The sequence below is a fragment of the Phocoena sinus genome, chromosome 2 (assembly GCF_008692025.1).
Source record: "Phocoena sinus isolate mPhoSin1 chromosome 2, mPhoSin1.pri, whole genome shotgun sequence".
In the NCBI taxonomy this organism is placed as follows: Eukaryota; Metazoa; Chordata; class Mammalia; order Artiodactyla; family Phocoenidae; genus Phocoena; species Phocoena sinus.
In genome coordinates this window covers 71,770,940-71,786,888 of record NC_045764.1, presented here as the reverse complement: position 1 = coordinate 71,786,888, position 15,949 = coordinate 71,770,940, and the positions used below count along the sequence as shown (strand labels likewise).

The 15,949-nt window shown below is 48.2% G+C and overlaps 1 protein-coding gene across 1 annotated transcript in view; it reads right to left on the bottom strand.

Moving 5' to 3' along the window:
- The window catches only part of CA12 (carbonic anhydrase 12), a 60,879-nt gene that overhangs the window by 36,373 nt on the left and 8,557 nt on the right, over positions 1 to 15,949 (bottom strand). The gene's annotated exons all lie outside the window — the stretch shown is intronic.

Below are 15,949 nucleotides of genomic sequence, written 5' to 3'. Positions count from 1 at the left end.
AAGTTTGTTTTCTATGTCTCTGAGTCCATTTCTATTTTGTAAATAAGTTCATTTGTATCATTTTTTTGAAGATTCCACATATAAGTGATATCATATGATACATGTCTTTCTGTCTGACTTACTTCATTTAGTATGATAATCTCTAGGTCCATCCATGTTGCTGCAAATGGCATTATTTCATTCTTTTTTATGGCTGAGTAATATTCCATTGTGAATATATGTGTGTATAGAGATATGTGTGTATACATATATAATATATAATAACAGTATATACTTCTGTATATACTGTACTCTTCACGCCAAAATGGACAACCTGAATCTCATGAGAAACCCTCAGACAAACCCAAATGGAAGGACATGCTATGTGATATCTAGTCTGTGTGCTTCAGAAATGTCAAGGGCAGGAAAGGTCTAAAGAGATGCCACAAATAAATTAGTGAATTATCTGGATTGACTCCCAGTTCAGGAAAAAAAGCTATCAAGGACCAAATTAAGTTTCTTTTAAACTTGGCCTTCATCTGCCCCTACTGGCATAGCACTGCTCAGATGCATAGCTCCATATCTGTAGGCCTCACTGGCCTTGTTTCTCCAGCCCTCCACTCCCTACGCTAGATCCAGATCCAGACATTTCTCTGCTGAAAGTTCTTCAGTGGCTCCTCAAGCCTTCAGGCTTAATCCCAAGGTCTGGAGTGCAGCCCACAAGCCCGTCATGATCCCACCCCCCTCTCTAGGCTTTGCTTCTCCTACTACCATGTGTCACAAAGTGGGGGTGGGAGTCTTAAGACTTCACCCTGACTAACAAGTTAGCCTGCCACAGTTTTCACGGATGCTGGTAAAGACACGAGACTGCTGAGTCAGAGACGAAGGACAGTTTAATACTCACAGGGGTAGCAGAGTGACATTTGCAGCTGTTTCTCAAGCCCCAGTTCCATGGGGTGATGTAACCAGGGCCTTGTAACGCCTCCACTTGCAAGCTGCTCTGCATAAGGAGCATCCCCCTCAGCTTAGGAAACCCCAGCACGTAAAGGGGGCTGGTTAGCAAACTTGCCCAGCCTTTGCCTCCAAGAGAGACATTATTTTACTGGACAGCAAACAGATCTGCTCTCTGCCCTGGAAGGAGACACTGCCTTATCTATACAAGATGACTTGCTACATAAACATCTTTGAAAAGATAGTCTGGAACGAAAGCTGTCGGAGCCTCTGCTCACAGACGCAGGGAGAATCTTTTCCCTACCACTTCTCAGACACTGAGCTGCTGCCATCCTGATTCTCTGATGGCACCTCACACTCTCATCTGGTTTCGGAGCTCTGCTGCCTGCAGCGGAATGCCATTTTCATCCCTAAAACGCACACCACCATGCACGTAAACATACACGCACTCTCCTTGCCCTGCTAACTCCTTTATCTTTCAAGAATCAGCTCCTCAGGGAAGCCTGACAGCCACCGTCACCCCCAAATGTAGGAATTCTGCCCCACCTTTGTGTCCCCAGGGTCAGTGTACATTATCACAAGACTTAATCTGCTCCGTTGTCATTACCTGTATACACGCCTGCTTGCCCCTCAACCCTCAGTGCATGGAAGGCAGGGGCTGTGTCCTGCTTGTCTCTGATCCCCAGTGACCAGCCCACAAAGGGAATCATTAAGGATTGGTCAAAAGAATAAGTGGATCCGTGAATAGACTGTTATTTTAAAGCTGCTAGCAGTTTCTTCCTGTCACTTGAGGAAGAGTAGAATGTAAAAAACGGATGAGGATGGAAAATCTTCATGTGGGAAGGGGCAGGGCAGCTGGGGAGGTCCATAAGCATTTTCTGCATTCTGGGGGAGGGACCAAAACTTTGTCCCACTCCTCCTGTTGCGGGACAGAGCACTTGGATAAGCCCTCTTAGTTACCCAGACTTGAGGCAGGTAACTACCCAGCGTTTCTGTGAAAGCTCAGCCCCAGCTGTAACAGTCCAAGTGCTGGCGTTTCAGGCTGAGGTGCCAAGCGTTCTGTCTAGTGATCCAGTGATCCAAATAGGGTGCATCTTTAACTGGTCTGTGCCCTTGCAAAGAGCACTGCCTTTCTAAAATAATGGATTTAGCTGTCCTGGACTGGAAGGTTGTTGCCTCACCTGTGATGTTATTTCAGACTAAGCCAGTGGTTCTCAGGAGTGATTTTTGTCCCCTCGGGATGTTTGGCAACGTCTGTGGAGACATTTTTGGTGTCATAAGGGGGAATGCTGCTGACATTCAGTGGGTAGATGGCTGGCCAGGGATGCTGCTAAACATTGCACAGGGCACCGGACAGCCCCCAGACAAAGAATTATCCTGCCCCAAATGTCAACAGTGCAGAGGCTGAGAAGCCCTGGACTATTGTGATTGTCTCGGCTGGGCCACTCAGAAGGAAAGAGCAGATCACACATTGCAGGGGATGTTCTTCTAGAAAGAATGAGGTGCTCTCGCTGTCAGTCATCCTGGGGCAGGAAAGAGGAATGGAGGCCTAACCTCAGGGGAGGGGAAACACAGTCAGGGCTCCAGGCCAGGAGAGCAGGACTGGCGCCTACGACCTGATGGTAGGAAACCCCCAGGGACGGGGACGATCATTGCCTTCGGGGAGTACTGATGACAGAGACATCTGACTTTCCTCTTAGGCTGTAGTTGCCTGCATCACCCTGGGACCTCAGTCAAATTTTGTTAAACTCCAAAGCCTAGTGAGTTGTTGTTTTTCTTAAAGCTACCATTTAATGAGCACTTACTACGTGCCAGGCATCATTCTATATCAAAGGTTGGCTAACATTTTCTACAAAAGGCCAGATAGCAAATATTTTAGGCTTTGTGAGCTGTATGATCTCTGTCACTACTACCCAACTCTGCTTTTGTTAAAAAAAAAAAAAAAAGGCAGCCATAGAGAATATGTAAACAGGTGAGTGTAGCCGTGTTCCAAGAAGATTTTATTCACAAAAACAGGTGGTGGACTGGATTTGGCCCATGGGCCATAGTTCACCAACCCCCATTCTATATGCTTAACAGGTATGTATTAATCTGCATAACAACCCTACGACAGAGGCGCTATGTTCTCATTTAGCAGATGCGGTGACTGAGGCACAGAGGTTGAGTAACATGCCCAAAGTCACAGCGCCAGTAAGCAGCCAGGCTGCCGCTGACCCTGACCCTCACGTGCTCCCCGGCGGCAGCCTTTGGAGGGTCCAGAGCCTGGGCGGCAGCAGCAGTTATGAGGTGGTGAGAAGGGACCAGCAGACAAGCCCTGGCGATGGTCCAGAGCTAGAGGGGAGAAGCAGCAATGGAGGGATTTGTGACCTTGTAAACATTCCTGGGGGGTCTGGAAATAACAGAAAGAGGGGATCTGGTAAAAGACGTGAGCTTTCTGCAGCTACCCACGGGGGAACCTGACCTAAGGGAGGCTGGCTAGTCTCTAAACATTGGCCTGCTGTTGAGCCCGTCCTTCACTTACCAGCTTTCACAAAGAGGAAGTCCTTTCTGATATCTAACCTATAGCGCTTTTGCTGTTATTTAAAGCTACTCCCTCAGTTTTCCCTTTTAGGGGGAAAACTTGCTGTTTGATGGTTCTTCTCACACCTGAAAGCCTTCATCCAGTTCATCCAGGGTACTTTTTTTTTTAAATTAATTTATTTATTTTTGGCTGTGTTGCGTCTTCGTTGCTGCACGCGGGCTTTCTCTAGTTGTGGAGAGCGGGGTCTACTCTTCATTGCGGTGCGCGGGCTTCTCATTGCGGTGGCTTCTCTTGTTGTGGAGCACGGGCTCTAGGCACACGGGCTTCAGTAGTTGTGGCACACAGGCTCAGTAGTTGTGGCACGTGGGCTCTACAGCACAGGCTCAGTAGTTGTGGCGCACGGGCTTAGTTGCTCCGCGGCCTGTGGGATCTTCGCGGACCAGGGATCGAAGCCGTGTCCCCTGCATTGGCAGGTGGGTTCTTAACCACTGCGCCACCAAGGAAGTCCCCATCCAGGCTACTTCTGTCTCCCTTCCAGAGGGGTGTGAAGTGCAGTGGGAAGGTCAAGGGCTTTGGAGCCATTGGCCAAGCTGCCAATCACAGCTCCACCACCTACCGGCTGTGTGACCTTGAACATATCTCTTAGATTCCCTGAGCCTTGCTTACAAAATGAAAGTGGCAGTACCCACCCGGCAGGACCCCAGGGCTGTTGGGAGGAATAAACATGGTAGCTGTAGTGTCTATTTGTTATGGACTTACAAGACATCCTGGTTCCCTGGCCCTTCTGAATGGAATTGTCTCAATTCCTCCTTTCCGCAGCCCCCCCCCCCCACTCCGCCCGCCGCCCTTAGGGGCTGTTTTCCAACCTTTTAGAGCAAGTTCTCCTTTTCACCTCTCCGGAAAACAAATCTAGGGCTCCCTGCCTGGCTCCTTTTACTTCTAATGAGATATGCATGGTGATGTGGCATTTCGTTTCAGACTGGTTTCACCTCTGAAATCCTGCCATCCCAGATCAAGTGCCACCTTCTCCCTGGTGCCTTCCCTCACTCCCAGAGCCAAAAGTAAACAGAGAAACAAACCATTCTTTCCTCGTTCACTCAACAAATGTTTCCTCAGCACCTCTCCTGGACTGGGCTCTCTGCCTCTGCCCGAGCGGCGCCTTAGGGGAGGCTGTCAGTCCCCACATGGTGTGCATATGTTCTCCTTCTAGATAACCCCCCTTGGGGCTAGAAAGGGCTCCTGCTCGATCCCGTACCCCTCGAATACTGCCTTGCTTGCAGCAGGCTTGTGCTCAAAAACCACCAGGGAGGAAAACATCCTCCAGTGACCATTTAGCACGTTAGCCTTAGCTGGAGAGCGAGCACTTGGTTATTAACCCCAGAGGTACCTGTGCTTCTCAAGGCAATTAAGTGAAGGAAGAGTATTAAAGTCCTGCAGTTCTCCATTTTTTTCCCCACGGCGTAACAAGGTTTCTGACCAGACATCTTTGCACACCCAGTCTTCCCTGCAGACCTCCCATGCTCAGTTTTTCTCAGCACTGGGGCACTCCCTGCTCCATCCTTGCTGACAGAGATGTTTAAGCATTACACCAAAAGGTTTCTCAAGAGCTGGGAGGCTCTTGGGAAACTGCCAAAAGGAAGCACTGAGGGGTGGCTGTAAGTTCTTACCCAAGCACCGTTCCAAGCAGGGAGATGTCAACACACATTCCCGTAGCTCAGAAACCGGCGGAGAGGCTCACTCCAAGTTCATGGTGTAGGAGATGGAGGTGTGAGTGTCGGGAGTGTGGACACATCTAAGAATGTAGATACACGTGAACGTGGATGCATGCGAGCACACATATGTGTGCATGTGTAAGTGCGTGCATACACCTCTTTCCTGAATCACCAGGACCGAGCACGGGGCAGGCAGCTCTCCTCATTCAGTCTCTGCTGGGGCTCCTGTCTTGCTGTGCTCGCACGGTGTTCCTCACCAGGAGCTACTTCCTGCCCCTCTCCCCACCCCCAGGTCCACCCGCTCTCTTTGATCTGCTTTTTTCCTTCACTTACGCGTGTCGTCTATTCCCAGTTCTTCCTTCCAACTCTCATCTTTCTGATTCCCACCAGCACACTCCTTCAGCTGTCCATCCTACTCCCAAGAATCCGAAAACGGTGTTGATTCATTACTGTCCCTGCAGGACCTCTGACATCTCTCCCAGCCGTGTGCTGCCTACAGTGACCATGACTTGACTGTATTGATTTTTTTCCCTAGCAACCACACTGGTCTTTGATCTACATTTCCCTTGAGTGTGTCACAAGGAACCATATCAAATGTTTATTTATGTCAGCAGGTATTAAGTCTGTTGTGTTTTCTTTAACCACTAAGCCTTTTACTCTGATGTAGGGAAGAAAAGCAAGTTAACTTGGCATAATTTGTTTCTGGCAAGTCTATATTATTTACTTTTTCAAAAAAATCACTGCATTTCCTCAGTGGCTTTTGCACCGTGTTGTGATGTGTTGTGTAGGGTACGCAATGCCTGGCATAAAATGAGCATCCACCAAATGACTAGGAAAATACACGAGTCGGAAATCAGGAGACACAAATTCCAGTCTTGGCTCAGCTTCTCATGCTTGGGCCACTTGACAGCTCTGAGCTTTCCTCGCCTCATCTGTAAATGAGTGTGGGGCTTGGCCACATCAGTGCTCCCCACTAGGGTCCCACCTAGGCAGCAGTGGCAGCCTGGATGCTGATTTGAATACTTCACGAAGCCCAACAGAGATGGGCTCTCATCTACAGTCAGGCTGCTCCTGCCAGTCGCAACATTAGATGTCTTAGTTTCTGGCTGAGTTATATCAACAGGTCAGGACTCCCGTTGCCCCTCCCGTGGTTCAGACCCCTATCCCCCTCTCCTGCATCTGGCCTCCTTCCTTCCGTGTTCCACACTCAATTCACTCTTTACTTTGTAGCCACAATGATCCTTCTAAAAGGCTTATCTCAGCTTTCCACCTAGAACGCTCCAGCTGTCCCCCTGCTGTCTCCAGAATGAGGTCCCAACTCCTCAGCCAGCTCACGGGCCCCTCACTCTGGCCCTGGTCCATCTCCCCAGCCCCTGCGCTCCTCACTGAGGTCCCTGGTAGTGCCCAGAACCTGCCAACCTAGGTGATCATTGCACAGTCTGTCCCTTAACCCCAAAGGCTCTTTCAGCCCCTGCCCTTTGCCTGGCTAGCTCTTACATGTCCTCCAGGTCTCAGCTTAGACATCACCTCCTCCAGGAAGCCTTCTCTAATCCTTTCCCAAGTGAGGGCACTCTTTTCTGTGCTTCATCTCTCTGCTTTGTAAGGCCTAATTCACTGTCTCCTCCCAGATTCTCAGTCTTATTCATGCCTTATTCATCATTTCCTCAGCACCTAGCCTAATACTTGGCACTTTGTATTTACTCTATAAATGTTTATGGAATAAATGTGAATCCTTATCTTGGGCTAACTAAAAACTTTGATTGGTTTTCAGATCTGTCTTTGATTAATAACAAATGGGAGAACTAACTATTTCATTTATAATTTGTTAAACCTTTTAAACAATGGTATCCATGGAGGAGGGCAGAAAAAAAAGAGTGATGCATGTGTAGGGTACCATTACTCTCAGGTCCCTTCTAGGTAATAATTCCAGAAATTTATTTGTATAACATTTTGGCTCAGGATCATGAAAAATACCTATAAACTAGAAGGGCACTATCAATGAAGAACCTTTAGATTTGCAGGTCATAAGAGAATAGACAGTCACTCAAGTTAGAATCACCAGTTTGCCTCTGGGCTTCCTGGTGGCCAAAGCCAAAAGGGGAAACAGTCATTTGCATGACTGCCTCAGACCTGCTACAAAACCTCTTTGTTCCACAACCTTCACAGTCACCTTTTCTCCTTTCTCCACTTCTCATGCAGTTCCCAGAAGATGGAGTACCAAGGAGGGGCCTCCCTACAAAAGCACCAGGCGCCATTTGCCAGCGTCACCATTCCCTGCTATAAGCAAATCTCACCCTCATCATAACCAAGGAGCCCTTTCTGAGCCAGCTGTCCCAAAAGGTGGGGGCAGCATGACCATCTGCCCTGAAGCTAAGCACGGGCATCCTTACGAGATCTACATGGGTCTCCTATTCACCCAGAAGTCATACAGCTGATCTAGTCACAAGTTAATGATTACAAACTCATTTAAAAAGTTAAGATGAGCTAAATGAGCCATTTTATTTAGAGTCATGCCAGTTCTTTTTTTTTTTATATACTGCAATTTTATTTCAATCGCACAATTGAAGTTAGCATGTAGGAAATTTAAATGAAACAGTACGGTAAAAATAGCAGAGAACAAAAAGCTCTAATAAGGAAGTCCACCTAAAGCATGAGAATTCAACATTCATTAGTGTTTCATTTTCTGTTTTGATTGACACTTGATGCTTTCAAATTTTGAAACAAACTTTGAGATCATGATGACTATTCTGAAGAGATTTCAGCACCAGCACTAAGATTTGTACATTCAGTTGGTTTGCAATTGACTTGTTAGCCATTTACACAGTGTATAGTACAGATCTGTCACAGGTCAGATCACAGTGTTGAAGGAAAGAAGTACCTTCCTGTAATTAGAAAGGATCCCTTAAACTACGCTCAGCTTAAGACATCCAGTGTACAAGAGCACGAAAACCATCATAATATTGTGGCTCCAAGGAACATAGTTTTGATAAGGAAAATAACCTAAGCTTCTGCTTCCCGTCTTAATTACTGAAATCTCTAACAAGGACAAAACTGTCACATAGGACAGTTACATCAGTTCTGAGTCAACCTTTATGGACATGAGGAGGTGGCAGCTCGTATTTGTTCCTTCCTGGTTGGCAAAAATTAAATGCTTGCCAGGTCATTGGAAAGCTTGTTCCTTAAAGGAATACTTTTGTGAGTTAAAAAAAAAAGAAGAAGAAGAGCCCGTCTATGGGAATTCCCTGGCGGTCCAGTGGTTAGGCCTCGGTGCTCTCACTGCTGTGGCCCAGTTCAGTCCCTGGCCAGGCAACTAAGATCCCACAAGCCATGTGGCTCAGCCAAAAAAAAAAAAAAAAAAAAAAAAAGCACCTAATTTATTTTGTTTACAAATACTTGTCATACTGGTCCAACACCACTAAAAAGTGTAAGTGAACTGTGGCTTGACTGAAAATTGAAAGAAGTTACAGTTCAAAATCTAATATGATTCCCCATCATTCCTATATGCTGTGTTGGACAGCATGCATACTAGCCATTATTTTTACATTTTCTTGCCCCTACTGTTTCACTATTTAATTGTTGATCAGTTAAATCATTTCAGCTCCTTTCTCTGTGCTCTTAGCATCGAACAGGGTGTTTCTTGGTGAGTATTTGTGGAACAGCTACCATATTTCATTGCTTCTAGATGCCATGGATTATAAGATATATCCCACTTACAGAGATGCTAAAATAAAATTGCATCTGAGAATCAACGAAATACCGTCTTTGTCCACAGCAGGTCCTGGCTCTCTTTTTTTTTTTTTTACATCTTTATTGGGGTATAATTGCTTTACAATGGTGTGTTAGTTTCTGCTTTATAACAAAGTGAATCAGTTATACATATACATATGTTCCCATATCTCTTCCCTCTTGCGTCTCCCTCCCTCCCACCCTCCCTATCCCACCCCTCCAGGCGGTCACAAAGCACCGAGTTGATCTCCCTGTGCTATGCGACTGCTTCCCACTCGCTATCTGTTTTACGTTTGGTAGGAGGCAAGAATATACAGTGGAGAAAAGACAGCCTCTTCAATAAGTGGTGCTGGGAAAACTGGACAGCTACATGTAAAAGTATGAAATTAGAACACTCCCTGGCTCTCTTTCTTGGCCATGCGGTGTGACCCTGGGAAGAGTCTGGCTGTGCTCTTGGGCTCCGCAGTCGTGCCTGCACCCTTCACCCCTGTGGCCGCCCCTGCAGAGGAAGACAGTAACAGACCAGGAGAGAGGGCCCCTGCTCCCTTCAAGGAGAGGTGGAGCCTGCTGAGACGATCTCTGGTCCATTCTCCATTGAAAAGGAGACCTTCTAGTCTCTGCCCGGGGCGCCATCACACACCTGCTCTGAATTCAGCCTTTTTGCTTTCAATCTTTCTTCTAAGCTGGTTTACCCCACGGGCTCCCTCTCTCTCCCCCTGCTGGGGATGGGCTGCCAAGGGCTTTAACTGGCTTCTGAATGCCTGGGGCTTGAGACCAGCATGAAGCAGAGAGGGCAAGTTTGAGCACAGCCAGAGGCTTGACGGAGCCCCTGGCAGGACCCGCTCCCAGCTCTCACCAGCCAACTCTCAGCCCACAGTTCCAAGGCTTGTCTCTGCCCCAGGTGGGTGACAGTCCCTGCACGGGGCTGGACTTATGTAGTTCAGAGCCCTAGTAGCCCAGCCCCAGATTTCTTCCCAGCTCCACTCCTGAACCCTAAATCAAGGCTCAGCCCAGAGGCTCAGCGGGGAGTAGCACCCTGCCCCCGTGGGCTGGGCAGAGAGGCAGGGTATGCTCCAGTGACTTCAGCTGCGTGGCTGAGGTGACCACGGCTATGGAACCAGATATCTGGTGCCTAGATGCCAGGAAAGTGCCCGGGTGATGAGCTCCTGCTCGACTCCTGGTCTGAAGGACAAGGCTGGGAAGAACTTTCTGGCCTGTGACGCCCGTGGGACAAGGTCTTGGCGCCCTTGGGGTTTTTTGCTCAAGCACTTTTTTTCTCACAAGGGAAACTCCTTTTGTTTGTTCAGAATATAAAAAGAATACCTCCTCACTGTTAAAAACTCAGGCAGTTCAGAAAAGCACGAAGAAGTAGATCCTTTCTAACAAAACTCAGGTTTGTTTGGTATTGTGGAGTTTACCAGGCATTTCCCCATCTATTGGCTAATAGAATTCCACCATAACTCTGTAAAGTGAAGGGAAAGAAGACGATTAGCTACACGTGCTCCCTGTTCGCCAGGCACCGCGAGCCTGCTTCTGTGTATTATTTAATCCTCGCCGTGACTCTGGAGCAAAGCAGCGTTTCTCAAACTTGAGTGTGTATCAGAATCACCTGATGGGCTTGTTAAAACAGACTGCTGGGCCCAGCCCCAGAGTTTTTGATTTGGAGGTAAATCTGGGCAGGGCCCGAGAATTTGCGTTTCTAACAGAGTCATATATGGTGCTTTTCTTGCTGCTAAAAGAACAGGAGGTGAAGGGTTTGGGTTTTTCCTCCCAGGCTCCTCCCATGAGTTTCGCTTGTAGCTCTGAGTGTTTGGGAAGGGCATCCCAAGCCCCAGGTGATGTTGGTGCTGCCCATCCAGGTGCCACTGAGGTAGATGCTATTACTGCTCCCATTTTGTAGTTGAGAAAACCGAGCTCCGGAGAGGTTGTTACTTTCCTAAGACCGTTTATCCAGAAAGTGGCCTAGCTGCTATTTCCAGGAGGTCTGCCTGGTTCTGGGCTTTGTACACTCTCCACTTCTTCCTCCTGGTTTTCTGTCTCACCCGTCCCTCGCCCCCCATGACACTACACCCGTCTTTAGGAACAAATGCCAGCTTCCCTAGTTTTTCACCCAGCTGGTAAGGCCAGCTGTGAATATGAAAATGCAGGCATTTGGGCAGCCACAGGCCAAGATCCTCCAGAACACACAAACCTCAATTCTGCAACTCAGGAAAGATGAGAAATAATGACGAGTGGGTAGACCACACCACATCCAGGCAGACCCTGGATGTCACAACTTCAATTAGAAGTAACTGGAACCATAGCACAGATTTAATAAATCACAGCGGGTTGGATTGCTAAGCCTCAAGGGAAATCCCCAAGACGTAGCGGTTAGGGATTCAGTTCCCCGGTATGAAAAACATGTTTTGGCCTTTTTTGTTCTCTCTCCCTCTTTCCCATAAGAGTCCTTTGTGCCTCTTGTCCTTCATCCTCAGGATGGCAGTGGGAACGGGGGAGAAGTCACTGGGGTATTGTGAGTTGTCCAGGCCTCTGCCTTTGGTAAAGACGCCAGTTCTCCGTAATAAAATCAGCCTATTAATTGCACATGCTCCCTAACTGCTGTTTTAAGTTCTCCCTTTAGCTCTAATTTAATCTGTTTTTTATACTGCCTTTGAGCGTGAAGGTCACACGGTGCCTTTGCCTACTACAAAAGTAAAGCCTCCTAGCTTCCTTGCATGTGTTCCATGTCTTGTTCTAGCTTGGGAAGGATGTCCTGAACCCCAGAGATAGTCTGTTTATGGTAACTTAATATTCCAGCAGATTCTGGACAGAAGGGGGTGGAGGTGGGAGCCTGGAGAACCAGTGAGGTTCGCTCCAATGGAGGAGCCCTTCCTAATTCCCAAAGGAAATTCTTTAAGACAGAGCGTCTGTTGTCTGGGAGAAAGGAGAGCAGTTAAGGAATGAGGTGGCAGTGCCTGGTCACAGGGAGTCCTGACAGAGCCCGGGACCGAGAAGCTGGGCAGGGGGGCCTACAAGCCTGGTGCCCGGCACCACCAGGCTAAGCTGCCATCTTTCCAGCGTCCCCGATCTGGGATGGAGGGGTGGATGCCTTGCGAGGCCCTGACTTGGGGAGAAGTGGGACTCGTTCACCTGCCAGGAGGGGGGTTGGCTTCCTCTTCCCCTTACATCTCATCTCCCATGACGGTTTGTCTTATTTCTCCCAAATGATGAACAGTGGTATTTGTCTGTTTCTGAACTAGCTCACATTGGAGGAGCACCAGAGCAGTGTCTGGCATCCTCTGGGATGGAGCCCCATGTCCGTTCTCTGCTCACGTGATGCGTTCTTGGGTCGTTAGCTTCAGTACAGTCACTCCTTTTGGTTGCTCTGTTATTTTGAACACGCTGAGGGTTTTTTGGTTGTTTCTTGTGGGAGGGCTGAAAAATCTATTGGGGTAAGGATGACTCTCCCAGCCAGCTGGAATTTTTTAACTCTTTTATTGAATATAGTATACATACAGAAAAGTGCATGTATCGTAAGTGAACAGCTTGATGGATTTTCACAAACTGAACACAGCACCCGTGTCAAGGGACGAAACGTGACCAATATGCCCTCCTTCCAGTCACCTCCGCACCCCAAGGGCAACCACTACCCTGCCTTCTAACAGCATAGATGCACTTGAGCAGACTGGAGTTCAGCCTTCTCTCACGTGTCAGCCTGACTTGCAGTTGCCCTCCATTTCAGAGTTGGTGGGTCAGCAGGATTGAATTGGGGCTGATTGCAGGGGGGTAGGGCTCTGACCCAGCACATGCCAACGCGTACCCAGCTGCTGCTCCAGCCACCCGGGAGGAGCACTCAGGGGCAGGGCTGGCTCCATCCTGGCTGCCAGACGGTCCTCCTGTCTGCAGGGGGCCATCCGGGAGGTTAGCCTGGTGACTCAGTGTGGAGAGGGGATGGGGCTCGAGTTCTCTTTCCGAGTGCTTCTAGAAGTCCTATCCTGTGTTCCTGGAAGCGAGAGGCCCGCAGAGTAGGATGACTCAGCGGCATCTATGTGAAAAGTAGCTGTGAGGTCTGCGCCCTGGGAAAACCAGCATGTGGCCTTGGGTTGGACTTGCCCCATTCGATGCAGCCTGTATTGTTTGGAAACCATTCTTCCCTCCCCCGCTACCCCCGGCACCTATGCCAGGCTCTCTGTTTACTTGTGTGACTCCAAGCACAAGTGCCAGCTGCCAGCCTGGACCTGTTTGCCTCCTTCACTGGCCCCCCACTGACCTGACTCCACATCACGTGTGCTCATTTCACTAATAAAAAACCAGGTTTGCCTCTGTGCTCGCCCACATGCATGCCATGCATCTTTAGACTCTGCCCTCTGCTTCCTCAGCAAAGAGCTGCTCTAACTGTGCGCAGGAGGGACAGAGGGCTGGCCAGCGCTAATGGCCAGGAAGAAGTGCTTCTGGATTGGTCGGTACGGCTGGACAGAAAGGCCCTCCCTTGGGGAGCACCATGTCATGCCTAAGTGGCAGTAAGATTTTCCTCCTACACCTTCTTGACACCGTGTCTCTCTGTTCTCCGTAACTTCCTTGCCCTGCCCAGGGGCGCTGTCCCGCAGACGCAGGGAGCCCTGGGGAGACGTGACTTGTGTCTCCACTCCACCTGGGAAGCCAGTAGAAGAGGTGTGGGGCAAGTTACCTCTGACTCAGGCTAGAAAGGTCTTGGGAACCATCTGGTCAGAGGTTCTCTAACAGAGTGCCTAAGAATCACCTGAAATAGACAGGTTTTTCAGGTTCCCTCCCTCCCCCAGATCCAGGCTGCGGCTCAGAAATCTGTATATCTGGAAGGCATTCCAGGTGATTCTGATGCAGGTGAGCCCAAGCCATAGCTTGAGGAACACTGGTCTGGATAACCCCTTCCCCAGGTCACAGAGGGGGAGAAAGCAAGACCCCGAGGGCTCACATGCTTCCTCCAGACCATATGGAATAAGGTCCAGAACTTGAGCCCCACCTTCGTTCCGTGCCTACACTGCTCCTGTCTCCTCCCACACACTGAACCTGCCCAAGGGGCCCTGATCCCCAGACTGCACCGATTCCTCCTTTGTCAGGTCTCTTGCCCTACCCTTCCCTCTTAACTGCCGCCACTGTAAACTGGACGTTAAGACACAGAATCGGGTTTCTTCAAAGGCCAAACACCTTCCGGCCTCCCTCCCATCCTTCCTCTTCCACCACCTACCATCCCCTACTCTCCATAAAATGCAAATTACCCCCTGCCCCGCCCCTCCATCCATGGGACAAAGTGGGAAGAGCCTGGCCTCCCCCTCCATGCTACCCCTGATTCTTTTTTTAATTTAGAACAATATTTATTAATGAAATATATTCACCTTAGAGAAGTCCATACAACACTCTCAATATAATAGAATACTGTTGACACAATGCAATCATTATAGCTTTAACAACATGTTACCAAAAGATGGACACACATGAAGCTTTTATTTGTGGTAGTGAGGGAAATAACATTCAACTCCAAAAAATAATGATGAGATACACAGGCGTCAAATTGCCTTCTCATATTAAGAAAACGTGTAGACACAAAACTATTATTATTTTTGAGAGAAGTAAAAATCTATTCCAAGAAAACAATGTATCTTGATAATAATAGTCATAGTCTACTTTTATTGGGTGCTTGCTGTAGAACAAGTATCAATACTATGCCAGCCCATTTCACATGGATCTCACCATTCGATCCTCACAGTAACCCTGTGGTTGGTGCCATTAGTAGAAAGTCTAATATAGGCCTTTAGAACAGCAACAATGCCTTCCTGTTACACAATGTTAGTGTTTTTTGGGGAAAAAAAAGGGCTGCTGGTGTCTCATGTTTTTCTCTCTGTATTTTGGGATAATTTAAAGTATTAGCTAAATATTGTTGAAAAAAATTTTTTTTAGTATTTTGTTTCGTTTTGCATTTTTTGGTAAGGCAAGCACAGGATAAACATTCAAACTTTACGGACAGTGAAAAGTAACTCTTCCCTCCCAGAGCTGACCCGTAGTCCCTCAGTACTCCTTTCCAGGGGCCATTACTGTTTCAGTTTCTCCTGAATCCTTCTAGAAAAATTCTGTGCAAACACAAAGTTACAGTGTACACACATGGTGCCACATATACACACTAATACCTGGCTTTTTTCATTTAACAACATAGCTTGGAGATGGGAGATGGGCCAGCATCCTTACTTACAGACCTGCTGCAGTCTTTTAATACATGACCCAACCTATCTTTCTGACCTTAGAGTCCATCCCTCCCCTGTAACGACTTCTCTACATGTTTTCCCTCAAATGCCCTCTTGCTCTTTCTTGCCTCCATTCATGTGATACCATCATCAACTTGGCCAATAGCACTTCCTTCCCATCGTACTGAATCCTCCCCATCCTCCAAGGTCCAGTTGAAAACCCTCTTCCTCCAGGAAGCCTTCCTTGACCATCTAGCCCTAGCCCTCTCGTCCTCCTCTGAACCATCAGAGCACTGAATCGTTTACTTGTTATCTGCTATTATTACCTATTATATTCTGCTTGGAATTGTGAGCTTTAAGTAATTCCCATCTACAGACCACAGCCTATGCTTCTAATTACCCACCCACTTAGCAACGTGCCTTGCCCATAATAAGTACGTAAGGGATGTTAGTAGCAGTGGAGCCATGCAATGCTAGAGCCGAGGAGACCTCGGCCTGGAGGTAGCTGGTTGATTAGCTCAGGGACTTTTCTCTGCCTCTCGGGCTAACAAACATCCAAAGCCTAACTAGCAAATCCAAGGCAGATCTTTCTCTGGATTCTGCTTCCTCTGTAGTAATCAACTTCCCAGTCTGTCACCACCCCTCCTGTGCCAGTGAGGCCAGTTCCACCCTCCTGCTCCCCATAACAATGTCTCTTGCACATCCCTCGTCACTCAGTCCCAAACAAGTCATTATTAACATTCCTGCGCTTGCCAGCGGACCCTAGAGCTTGACCCCCATCCCCACGCCAGCTGATGACCAATTCCCATTCATTGCAATACATGAGCTAAGCCGATTTCAAGCTGCTTATCTCGAAACCTCTGTGC